Raw genomic sequence first — 13,544 nt, forward strand, 5'->3', positions numbered from 1 at the left:
CCGGTTTCCAAGCTGGTCAAGGGTGGACCTCAGCCATGCAGAAGGTACTAAACAATATCATAACCGCCATCGATAAAAGACAGTACTGTGCAGCCATCTTCATTGACCTGGCCAAGGCTTTCAACTCTGTCAATCACCGTATTCTTAACGGCAGACTCGACAGCCTTGGTTTCTCAAATGACTGCCTCGCCTGGTTCACCAACTAATTCTCAGATAGAGTTCAGTGTGTCAAATTGGAGGACCTGTTGTCCGGACCTCTGGCAGTCTCTATGGGGGTACCACAGGCTTCAATTCTCGGGCCGACTCTTTACTCTGTATATATCAACGATGTCGCTCTTACTGCGTATGATTCCCTGATCCACCTCTATGCAGACGACACCATTCTGTATACATCTGGCCCTTCTTTGGACACTGGGTTAACAAAGCTCAAAAGAGCTTCAATGCCATACAACACTCCTTCCTTGGCCTCCAATTGCGCTTAAACGCTAGTAAAACTAAATGCATGCTTTTCAAACAATCGCTGCCCACACCCCGCCCACCAGACTACTCTGGACGGTTCTGACTTAGAATATGTGGACAACTACAAATACCTAGGTGTCTGGCTAGACTGTAAACTCTCCTTCCAGACTCATATTAAACATCTCCAATCTAAAATTAAATCTAGAATCGGCTTTCTATTTCGCAACAAAGCATCTTTCACTCACACCGCCAAACATACCCTCGTAAAACTGACGATCCTACCGATCCTCGACTTCGGCGATGTCATCTACAAAATAGTCTCCAACACTCTACTCAGCAAACTGGATGCAGTCCATCACAGAGCCATCCGTTTTGTCACCAAAGCCCCACATACCACCCACCACTGCGACCTGTTTGCTCTCGTCGGCAGGCCCTCGCTACAAATTTGTTGCCAGACCCACTGGCTCCAGGTCATCTATAAGTCTTTCCTATTTAAAGCTCCGCCTTATCTCAGCTCACTGGTCACAATAAAAACACCCACCCGTAGCACGCGCTCCAGCAGGCAAATCTCACTGGTCATCCCCAAAGCCAACACCTCCTTTGGCCGCCTTTACTTCCAGTTCTCTGCTGGCAATGACTGGAACAAATTGCAAAAATGGCTGAAGTTGAATACTTATATCTCCCTCACTAAATTTAAACATCAGCTATCTGAGCAGCTAACCGATCACTGCACATGTACACAGCCCACCTGTAAATAGCCCATCCAATCTACCTACCTCATCCCCATATTGTTTTTATTTACTATTTTGCTTTTTTGCACACCAGTATTTTTACTTGCACATCATCTGCACATCTATCACTCCAGTGTTAATTTGCTAAATTGTAATTACTTCACTACTATGGCCTATTTATTGCCTTACTTCCTCACGCCATTTGCACACACTGTATATAGAAATTTTTTCTATTGTGTTATTGACTGCACGTTTGTTTATTCCATGTGTAACTCTGTGTGTTTGTTTGTGTCACTGTCACGTTCTGACCTTAGTTCCTTTGTTTTGTCTTTTGTTTTAGTATGGTCAGGGCGTGTCTATGTTAGTTTGTCCATGATTTTCTATTTCTGTGTTTGGCCTGGTATGGTTCTCAATCAGAGGTAGCTGTCAATTGTTGTCCCTGATTGAGAACCATATTTAGGTAGCCTGTTTTCCATTGTATTTTGTGGGTGGTTATTTTCTGTTTAGTGTTGTGTTGCACGTTACAGGACTGTTCGTTGGTTGTTTGTTTTGTTTTCAGTGTTCATTAAAATGTGAACACTTACCACGCTGCACCTTGGTCCTCCTCTCCTTCCCCACTACTTTGCATTTTTGCCAGGTCGCAGTTGTAAATGAGAACTTGTTCTCAACTGGCCTACCTGGTTAAATAAAGGTGAAATAAAAAACACTGATTACATGGGTGGGTTGAATTTGTGCCATATCGCAATGTGTTGCAGAACTCATGAGCTGCTTGATTTAGCATGTTTGAAGCCTATAGGCCCATTTATTTGTCAATACAGCTGTGGATGGCTGCATCTCACTTTAGTAGGCTATGTTTTGGTTATTTGCATTAGCCTTTTGTTTACTTTGATTGTTTGTTCTTAATGTAACTAGCCTAAATATAGATTGTGTAATGCCTTTATCGATCTGATATTTTGTTTATAGGCCTATAGTAGGCCTACCGCTGTTTTGTTCACATTCATTCGTTTGCATTCATAATTGTCAGTATTCTAAGCCAAACTGCTATTCAATATTTTAGTTTTGCATGAATAACTAGGCTACTACTTTCAGCATTTAGTTCGCATTATTTTAGTAAAACAGCTGTGTGTACGGCTGAATTCACATAGGCTTATTGCAATAGGAGAATGACCCTATCTGTCTTGTAGCCTACTTTCATTGCCAAATAAGCCTTACTTTACTGTGTCGGGCACAGTCCATTGTGCTGATGCAGTGCAGTAGAGATGGGTACAAATCTTGTGCCCAGCTGTAACTTCAAAAGCGCTCAATGGTCTTGGAGTCTTGGCATTTGAACATTAAGTTTATTGTGGGTTAGTGTGATATACAGTGCATTCGGAATGTATTCAGACCCCTAAACTTTTTCCACATTTTGTTACATTACAGCCTTATTCTAAGATGGATTAAATAGTTTTTTTTCCACTCAATCTACACACAATACCCTATAATTGCAAAGCAAAAACAGGTTTTTAGACACAGAGGGTAGTGCGCACGGCCCAGTACATCACTGGGACTAAGCTGCCTGCTATCCAGGACCTCTACACCAGGCGGTGTCAGTGGAAGGCCCTAAAAATTGTCAAAGACCCCAGCCACCCCAGTCATAGACTGTTCTCTCTACTACCGCATGGCAAGCGGTACCGGAGTGCCAAGTCTAGGACAAAAACGCTTCTCAACAGTTTTTATCCCCAAGCCATAAGACTCCTGAACAGGTAATCAAATTGTTACCCAGACTATTTACATTGTGTCCCCCCCCCCAACCCCTCTTTTATGCTGCTACTCTCTGTTTATCATATATGCATAGTCACTTTAACCATATCTACATGTACATACTACCTCAATCAGCCTGACTAACCGGTGTCTGTTTGTAGCCTCGCTACTTTTATAACCTCGCTACTGTATATAGCCTAGTCTTTTTACTGTTTTATTTCTTTACCTACTTATTGTTCACCAAATACCTTTTTTTGCACTATTGGTTAGAGCCTGTAAGTAAGCATTTCACTATAAGGTGAAATACCTGTTGTATTCAGCGCATGTGACAAATAAACTTTGATTTGATTTGATTTCTGCAAAGGGCATTCAGAGACCACTCCTGCATTATCTTGGCTGTGTGCTTAGGTTCATTGTTCTGTTGGAAGGTGAACCTTTGCCTCAGTCCTCAGCGCTCTGGAGCAGGTTTTCAACAAGGATCTCTCTAAACTTTGCTCTGTTCATCTTTCCCTCAATCCTGACTAGTCTCCCAACTGGAGCTGAAAAACATCCCCACAGCATGATGCTGCCAAGACCACGATTCACTGTGGGAACGTGACGCTTTACATTCAGGCCAAAGCATCTTGTTTCTCATGGTCTGAGAGTCCTTTTGGTGCCTTTTGGCAAACTCAAAGCGGGCTGTCATGTGCTTTTACTGAGGAGTGGCTTCCTTCTGGCCACTCTACCATAAATGCCTGATTGGTGGAGAGCTGCAGAGATGGTTGTCCATCTGGAAGTTTCTCTCATCTCCACAGAGGAACTCTGGAGCTCTGTCGGGTTCTTGGTTACCTCCCTGACCAAGGCCCTTCTCCCCCGATTGCTCAGTTTGGCCGGGCGGCCAGCTCTAGGAAGAGTCTTGATGGTTCTAAACTACTTTCATTTAAGAATGATGGAGGCCACTGTGTTCTTGGGGATCTTCATTGCTGACGATTTCTTTTTGCTACCCTTCTCCAGATCTGTGCCTTGAAACAATCCTGTCTTGGAGCGCTATTGTCATACCTTCGACCTCATGACTTGGTTTTTGCTCTGACATGCACTGTCAACTGTGGGACCTTATATAGACAGGTGTGTGCCTTTCCAAATCATGTCCAATCAATTTAATTTACCACAGGTGGACTCCAATCAAGTTGTAGAAAAATCTCAAGGATGATCAATGGAAACCGGATGCACCTGAGCTAAATTTCGAGTCTCATAGCGAAGGGTCTGAATATTTATGTAAATAAGGTATCTGTTTATTTATTTTTAATACATTTGCTAAAAGTTCTAAAAACCTTTTTTTTGCAAGTGTTTAAATTGTGCAGTATTTATAAATAATAATAATAAGAGTCTAGTTGCAGCAGTTGTGATGTGTGTAGCAAGAATATGTGTATGTGTGTGTATGTGTGCATATCTATCTATCTGTCTGTCTGTTTAATTTAGTCACTTGATTTCATGACAATAATAATAATGTTGTTAATAATCATCATAATAATCATAATAATCACTATTATAATGTACCTTTTGACATGTTGATTGGTTGTGCAAATTCACACTCTATTGGCCCATGTGTCTCACCCCAGGATATTTCTACAGCATCATCTGTGTGCCTCAAACTGGGGCTGATGAGAAGGGAGAAGGGGAGGACAAGGCTGATTTCAGTGGAGCTCAGGTCCTCAGCGTCTGACTCCAGTACACCACCCTAATTCCACAGCTTCGGTATTTATCCATCTCCTCCTTTCCCCTTCCCTTTATCTTTTCTCTTATGCTTCTTTCTCTCTCGACAACAGCGGTGGTGAATACTAATGACTGGTTCTCACTCTCCCCACTTCTTTCTTTACTACTGCAGCTACAACATCTCCAGGATGCCTGTATTCTCTATGTCACTGTCTCTGACTGTTTCTCTAATTCAGCACTGGTTTACGTATGTTTAAGTGTTTGTGTGCTCTATGCATTTACAGTATGTGACCGACCGGCTCTTGTAGAAAAATTTGAAATTGTGTTTTTTTTACACTGAATAAAAGTAGAGACTCAGAGTTACAAAATTGTATTTCATACACTACAGTTGAGGAACAATGGGAAAGTAATTTTGCTTTGAAAGTTGATAAACTTGTAAACTCATTTTTCTGAAAATGGCCTTTTAATGCTTTGGTGTTACTATTGGAGAGCCCTTCCTTGTCTACACCCATTCAGCATCGCTCCCACCCTCTTAAGCCTTAGCCCCAACCATCAGAATGTACTAACAACAGCAGTCAAGCACCCAAGCTAACTTGCTAGCTTCTTCCAGCCTAACCAGCCCTAGCAGGGCTGGTTAGGCTGTTATGTTATCCAGAGCGTTGGTGACTGAAATTGTCCTATGGCCGATGAGTAGAGTTGATCCCAACGACAGTCCAGCACCCAAGCTAACTGGCTAACATTAGCGAGCTTGCAAGCTACTTCCAGACACATAATGAGAGAACACCCCACTCTGACCATTTTATTCGCCCTAGCAGTGCTGGCTGTTTTCATGTTATCCAGAGCGTTGGTGACTGTCACTGTGCTAATGGCAACAATTTAATTACGCTTGTTTTGCCGACGTTTACTGGCCGTATTCAACGGGTGTTGAACGTTTGTAAATTCATCAGTAATTCTGTGCTCTCTGGCACACTCAGATGAGAGTGCTCTGAAATCGGAGTAGATGGCCAGACTGAATTTACGAATGCATCCAAATACATTGTTTAAAAAGTCGCATTAGACAGGATTACCTAGACATACTGACCAACTCAAATAGACAGACGCGTGCTATATGGCAGACCAATCCAAACTCATCTCTCGGCATGTCCAGCCTACTCATTATCTCATTCAATCGTGGCTAGCGGGAAGGTTGCTGACTTTTTGTCTGGCTAAACCAACTAGGCTCGTAATTTAACAATTGTATTCGTATTTACAGATGGCATACATGTTTGTTATTAAGGCACATGAAAGTTCAGATATTAGAGAACGCATTTCTGCTGGAATCTCGGGACTGATAGGGTTATTAATCATAGGCAATTGGTTTTGTTTTGGAATGTCTGTTTCTGATATTGTATCTATTTCGTAATGGTGATACAATGGTTAATGTTTCCGTTTTCTGGTACGCCAGTTTTATAACTCCCTGTGCAGAAACCTTCCACTGAGACACATCCTACCCCTGAAGGTAACTATCGACCAAAACCTTGTCTCTCAACCTTTCTGTCAAGCAACTGCAGAAAACACTGGGTGTAGAGAGGTGTGTATGTGTATGTGTGTGTTTGTGTTTATGTTTTACTGACATTTTTATACCATTGTCTGTCTTTTTATACCAAACTAAGGATTGTTGCTCTAAGAGGGGAAGCAAAGCACTCAAGCACAATTGCAATTGAACCAGCAACCCCTTTAGTCATCATACCATAAATGGCTAACTCTGTCTGTTAACACTAAGGCATTGTGACCCATGTTCTGGCTGATGAAAAGAAAAGTTGATGTGTTTGTTGTCATGTCTACCTGACATACAGTGTATATATATATATATATATATATATTTTTTTTTTTTAAAGAACAAATTCTTATTTTCAATGACGGCCTAGGAACAGTGGGTTAACTGCCTGTTCAGGGGCAGGATGACAGATTTGTACCTTGTCAGCTTGTGGATTTGAATTTGCAACCTTCCGGTTACTAGTCCAACGCTCTAACCACTAGGCTACCCTGCTGCCCCAGGGTGTACCAAAATGTAGCCCTTCTGGGTGTGCTACAGTTACTCTGTAATCACTCGGATTTCTATGACGTAGAGTTGCTCCAGTACTGTGACCTGGAGTTCCCACAGATCAACTATGCCCACTACAATGTGCATCCATACCGCATCCATACTGCTACAACTACGCATGTGGCTTCAGACACAGTGACGCCCTGCTGAAGATTAATCTAGAGACCGTTGTGTCAAATTTTTAAGGGCATAATGCATTTACATTTAATTTGTATAGGCGTGGTGCCACCCTGTTCGGTTCCCATCTGAGCCTGTGTTTGTTCCTGCACCCAAAGCAACAGAGGAGCACGATGGTGTGGTCATGTCCGTCATCATAACACCCAGAACAGTAAACAACAACAAAAACTAAACAGAAATGGATATTCACCATCAATATATGACCTAAGACATAACATTGTACAAACCTCTCTATATTTCTGTTTCCAGGAGAAAATCATTTTCTTGCTGGATCTGGATGCTAAGACCTTCTGAGCTGGGCAGAGGTTCCAGTCAACATTCCATATGGAACTCATGGAGTTTTTAATGAAATGAGCTGAAAATGCAAACCTCACAACCCTTTCAGCATTCTGCTAGTGAAATTACTCCAGCCATGGATGTCTCTTCTGATGCTGTTAAGATAACATCTCTAACTACTGAAGTACTCTTGGACCCTTCACGGCACAGCCAGAGGAGGAAGGCCCTCCCCTATGAGTCTGGTTCCTCTCAAAGTTTTTCCTTACCACCGTCGTTCTGATGCTTGCTATTTGGGGTCTAGGCTGGGTTACTGTAATGATAATAGTAATAGATAGGATTTTAAAAACACCATGAAGCATTTTGTGCAAACTGCTGATGTAAAAAGGGCTTTAGAAATAAAATTAATTAATTGATTGATTTCACAGAACTCCTTAGGTACTGTCAAAATTAATCTGTAATGTTTTGTTGTACACTACAGGGCATTCGGAAAGTATTCAGACCCCTTGACTTTTTCCACATTTTGTTACGTTACAGCTTTATTCTAATATGGATTCAATTACATTTTTCCTCATCAATCTACAAACAATTCCCCCTAATGATAAAGTTAATTTTTTTTTTTTTTTTTTTTTTTTACCTTTGCACATGTATTAAAAATAGAAACAGAAATACCTTATTTACATACATATTCAAACCCTTTGCTATGAGACTCAATTGAGCTCAGATGCATTCTGTTTCCATTGATCATCCTTGAGAAGTCCACCTGTGGTAAATTACATTGATTGGACATGATTTGGAAAGGCACACACCTGTCTATATAAAGTACAACAGTTGACAGTGCATGTTATAGCAAAAGCAAAGTCATGAGGTCGAAGGAATTGTCCGTAGAGCACCAAGACAGGATTGTGTCAAGACACAAATCTGGGAAAGGGTACCAAAATATGTCTGCAGCATTGAAGGTCCCCAAGAACACAGTGGCATTGAAGGTCCCCAAGAGTACAGTGACAATCGGGGGAGAAGGGCCTTGGTCAGGGAGGTGACCAAGAACCAGATGGTCACTCTGACAGAGCTCCAGAGTTCCTCTGTGTCAATGGGAGAAACTTCCAGAAGGACAACCATCTCTGCAGCACTCTACCAATCAGGCCTTTATGGTAGAGGGGCCAGACAGAAGCCACTCCTCAGTAAAAGGCACATGACAGCCTGCTTGGAGTTTGCCAAAAGGCAGCTAAAGGACTCTCAGACCATGAGAAACAAGATTCTCTGATCTGCGGAAACCAACATTAAACTCTTTCACCTGAATGCCAAGCGTCACATCTGGAGGAAACCTGGCACCATCCCTAAAGTGAAGCATGGTGGTGGCAGCATCATGCTGTGGGGATGTTTTTCAGTGGCAGGGACTGGGGGAGTAGTCAGGATCAAGGGAAAGATGAACGGGGGAAAGTACAGAGAGATTCTTGATGAAAACCTGCTCCAGAGCGCTCAGGACCTCAGACTGGGGCAAACGTTCACCTTCCAACAGAACAACGACCCTAAGCACACAGCCAAGAGTGGCTTCAGGACAAGTCTCTGAATGTCCTTGAGTGGCCCAGCCAGGGGCCAGAGTTGAACCCGATCGATCGAACATCTCTGGAGAGACCTGAAAATAGCTCTGCAGCGATACTCCCCATCCAACCTGACAGAGCTTGAGAGGATCTGCAGAGAAGAATGGGAGACTCCCCATATACTGGTGTGCCAAGCTCGTAGCGTCATACCCAAGAAGACTCAAGGTTGTAATCGTTGCCAAAGGTGCTTCAACAAAGAATTGAGTAAAGGGTCTGAATACTTATGTAAATGTGATATTTCTAAAAACCTGTTTTTGCTTGTCATTATGGGGTATTGTGTGTAGATTTATGAGGGATAAAAAAAAAGCCATTTTAGACTAAGGCTTTAACGTAACAAAATGGAGAAAAAGTCAAGAGCTGTCTTCGAATACTCAGACTAACCGCACTAACCGTAATATTTGTGATGTGAATTGAGTTTATAGTATGCTTGGTTATAGATTATAGTATGCTTGGTTATAGTATGCTTGGTCATAGTATGGATACAGTTAGTATGCCTAAAGTTCCCGGGTGTCGTACTAAATTCGCCAAAATATGAAGTGTTCATGCAGTAGACACTATTTTCATGCAATTCTTTCCAAAATGGGCGTGGCTTCACAACCTTTTCAGATTTGAGGAAAATGGTGGAAAATATGCAGCCGAAGTGCAACGAAAGAGGATACAAATTCATTGCTTTAACTAATTATGAAAGATTTTAAGAAAATGTTGAACAATGTAATAAAGTAAGGAATTTTCATATAAGTGACACATTATGTTGGCTGACAATTTGTTAGCTACGCTATCCTTACATCAGGACAAGGTAAGACCCAGATGCAGACTATGTCGAAGTAACAATGTTAATTACTGCAAACCTGACCCTAATGGTCGACTATCTAGGGCGTGCACGGGGAAGGGTTGGTCCATCTGAACCAAGGGAATCCCTAATTTAAGCGCGAACTCACGGTCCATAAAACTCCATGCTGCACCTGAATCTACTAGCGCCTTATGCTGGGAATGAAGGGAAAACTCAGGAAAGGAAATCTACACATACATATGGCCAACAGGGAGCTCTGGGTGAGCCTGGTGCCCTTTCGACACCCAGACGAGCTCCTCCAGCACCAGTCAGCTGTGCGCCATCTCCGACCACAATTGGTGCAGGAGAATGCTCCTCCTCCGGTCGCCCTAGCTGCAGCACCCCCTAACTCTATGGGTGTCGGAGCGGGAGAGCTGGGGGGTGGAATGAACAGAACCCGCGAGCCCGCGAGCAGCCAGCAAGTTGTCCAGCCTGATGGACATGTTCATCAGTTGGTCCAGAGTGAGGGTGGTGTCTCGACAAGCTAGCTCCCTGCGGACGTCCTCTCGCAGACTACACCTATAGTGGTCCATCAGGGCCCTGTCATTCCACCCCGTGCAGGCGGCCAGGGTCTGGAACTCCAGCGCGAAATCCTGTGCGCTCCTCGTCTCCTGCCTCAGATGAAACAGACGTTCACCCGCCGCTCTGCCCTCCGGTGGGTGGTCGAACACAGCCCGGAAGTGGCGGGTGAACTCTGGGTAATGGTCCCTCGCCGAGTCTGGACCCTCCCAGACCGCGTTGGCCCACTCCAGGGCATTGCCTGAAAGGCAGGAGAAGAGGACGTTGACACGCTGGGGCTGGACGCCGCCGGAGAAGGTGGTGGTGCAGGCTGGAGAGTTGCTGAAGACGGAGTAGGGTGGCCTCTCCTCTCCCATCTCTCCATTCTCGCCATCACTTGATCCATGGCCGTCCCCAGACGGTGTAGAACGTCTGTATACTGGAGGACACACTCCTCCATAGACGGGAAGGGCGCGTCCACTCCTGCTGGCTCCATGATTGTTGGTGCGGGATTCTGTCAGATTCTCCCTAGGAGAGGTGGGTGTGGAGTCAGGCGCAGGAGAGTAAGAGTTGCAAGAAGGGCGTTTTAAGTCCTTCAACAAAACAAGCACAGGACCAAAACAGCAGCCACTAAAACCCAGGAACGCAGTCCAGTCGAACACGGAGGACAACACTCCTCTGACTCAACTAACGTGAGGGAAAACAGTCCCGTAAAAACACCTGTTATTAAACTGAACAAACAAAAACGCAAACCAAACAGATACACAAATAATCCCGCACAAAACCTAGTGGGTAGGGCGAGATTAAATACCCCACTGATTAACCGAAACCAAACACAGATGAACACAAGACAGACAAAACCAAACGAAAAAGAAAAGGGATCGGTGGCAGCTAGTAGACCGGCGACGACGACCGTCGAGGTCCGCCCAAACAGGGAGAGGAGCCACCTTCGGTGGAATTTGTGACAGTATGTGTGTGTAGAGTGTGTGTGCTTGTGTGTGCATATGCTAGTGTAAGCCTGTGAGTGTGTGTCTCCTCACAGTCCACATTGTTCAATAAGGTGTAGTTGTATTCTGTTTTTTTTATCTGATTTTACTGCTTGCATGAGTTACTTGATGTGGAATAGAGTTCTATGTAGTCATGGCTCTGTGTAGCACTGTGCAATTTCCAGAGTCAATACCTCTCACAATGACAAGTAGTGATGCAGTCAATCTCTCCTCCACTTTGAGCCAGGAGAGATTGACATGCATGTCATTGATGTTGGCTCGCTGTGTACATTTAAGGGCCAGACGTGCTGCCCTGTTCTGAGCCAACTGTAATTTGCCTATGTCCATATTTGTGGCACTTGACAATATGACTAGACATTAGTCCAAGTGCAACAAAACTAGGGCCTGTAGGACGTGTTTTGTTGATAGAAAAGTCAAGACAGCAGACAAGCGCTTTATTACGGACAGACTCCCCATCTTAAATACTGTTGCATCAATATGTTTTGACCATGACAGGGGTGGTTCGTCCCTCCAGTGCCTTGCCATTCGCCTTCGCAACCCCTGGGCCAGACTACACTCAATCATAGGACCTACTGATGAGATGAGTCTTCAGTAAAGACTTAAAGGTTGAGACCGAGTCTGCATCTCTCACATGGATAGTCAGACCATTCCATAAAATATAGCTCTATAGGAGGAAGCCCTGCTTCTAGCTGTTTGCTTAGATATTCTAGGGACAATAAGGAGGCCTGCGCCTTGTGACCGTAGCGTACTTGTAGGTATATACGGCAGAACCAAATCGGAGAGATAGGGAGGAGCAAGTCCATGTAATGTTTTGTAGGTTAGCAGTAAGCGCTATTGTTAGCAAGCGCTATTGAATAGAGCTCGAACTATCAATAGTAAGTTGAGACCCCGACTGAGGTTGGGGGCCACCTAGAGGACGTGGGGCTCTAAACGGTTGCTTATGTCGCTTAGTGGCTAAGTCTGGCCCTGTTCGACTGAGGTAATCTGTTTTCTCATAGACTGAAACAGATTAAGAATACATTGCAATTGAACCTTCGCTAAGCCCCACACTCCTTGGTTACTGTTCAACCTCGGACAACATTTTCCTGGGAACCACAATTCCTCATTCAACCACTGGCGAAATCCCGTCACAAACATCTCAAACTGTGTTTTTGATACCTAATGACATTAAACACGACTACCCCTTGCTAATCAGGAAACTCTGGGGTATGCTGCGGTGGACTGTCACGGGAACCTGGTAAAATTATGTTTCTAGTGTAGCTGTCAGCATGCAGTCGAAACTACTAACCACTTTTAGAGCTAACTAGTGCTCTCAAATCTTATCCTGATGTCGACAGCAGGAGAGAGTTGTATTCATAACATGGGTAACTTAGCTAGCTAACATACATTTTGATAAAACAAGTCATATTAAGTGGCTAGATAGCAATAGCTACATTGGGTGAGACTGAGCAACATCAATGAGACTGATAGCTAGCTAACCAGCTGAGGTTGCAAACAACGTAACTAAATACTCCAACAGGCTCTGCATTTCCGGAGTCACAGTAGGTAGCATTTACCCTGTTCAATTATTTAGCCATTTAAACTATGTATTTTTTAAAGAAAACTTAGTTTTGCCATGCCCTCACTGGCTCTCATGGGTTTAATACGTGAGCTTGTCCGAGGTGACGGACACAAAGATAGTTGCTATTCATTGGAGCGCTGCGATTGGTTGCCCAAAGTTCTGGGGCAGGGCTAGGGGAAGGGTCAAATTGATTTATACTCTGAGTCATTATTCACGTCATAAACAAGCAGTCCCCTGGCCACCATGGGGAAAACAATTGCCGTCCGCCATCTGCGCCCATTTCACACAGCCTAGATTTACATAGTTATTGATTCTAAACAATAACCAATTTGGGGTTCTCATACCCTTACAATGTTGTTTTGATTATTGCTTGAACAGTCGTTAAGATTACATTTGGTTAAGATCTTTGCAAAATACCCTTTTTGGATGCAGTAGTTGTTAACTAGAATGCTAACGCTCATTGACATAGACTCTAGCAAAGTTCGCTAAAAGGCATTTTTATTGGTTGAAGTATAATGCACTTGACTGGCGATGATGACACAAACATTATATTAAGCAGGACATTCATACGAGGCTTACAATCCAATTATAATCCAAAAGTAGTGTGAAAGGCACTCATAAACACGGTCTATGAGAAATCCCCTGTGTTGTTAATACCGACTCGGACTATATATATATATATATATATATATATATATATATATATATAACATAACTATATTCTATTCTCAATACTTTGTCATTCTCATTGTCAATGTCATAATTTAGCTGGTCACTGGAGGGAATGTAGTCCACCAGGTTGCACATGTATTAGTGAGAGTTGGAAGCCTTAAAGAGCCGTCCAAGTATCAAATGGTGATCTATTCAATCATATTTTCCATTCAAGCCTGGCT

Source organism: Oncorhynchus mykiss, chromosome 11 (assembly GCF_057628025.1).
Source record: "Oncorhynchus mykiss isolate SJ-2025 chromosome 11, ASM5762802v1, whole genome shotgun sequence".
Taxonomy (NCBI): domain Eukaryota; kingdom Metazoa; phylum Chordata; class Actinopteri; order Salmoniformes; family Salmonidae; genus Oncorhynchus; species Oncorhynchus mykiss.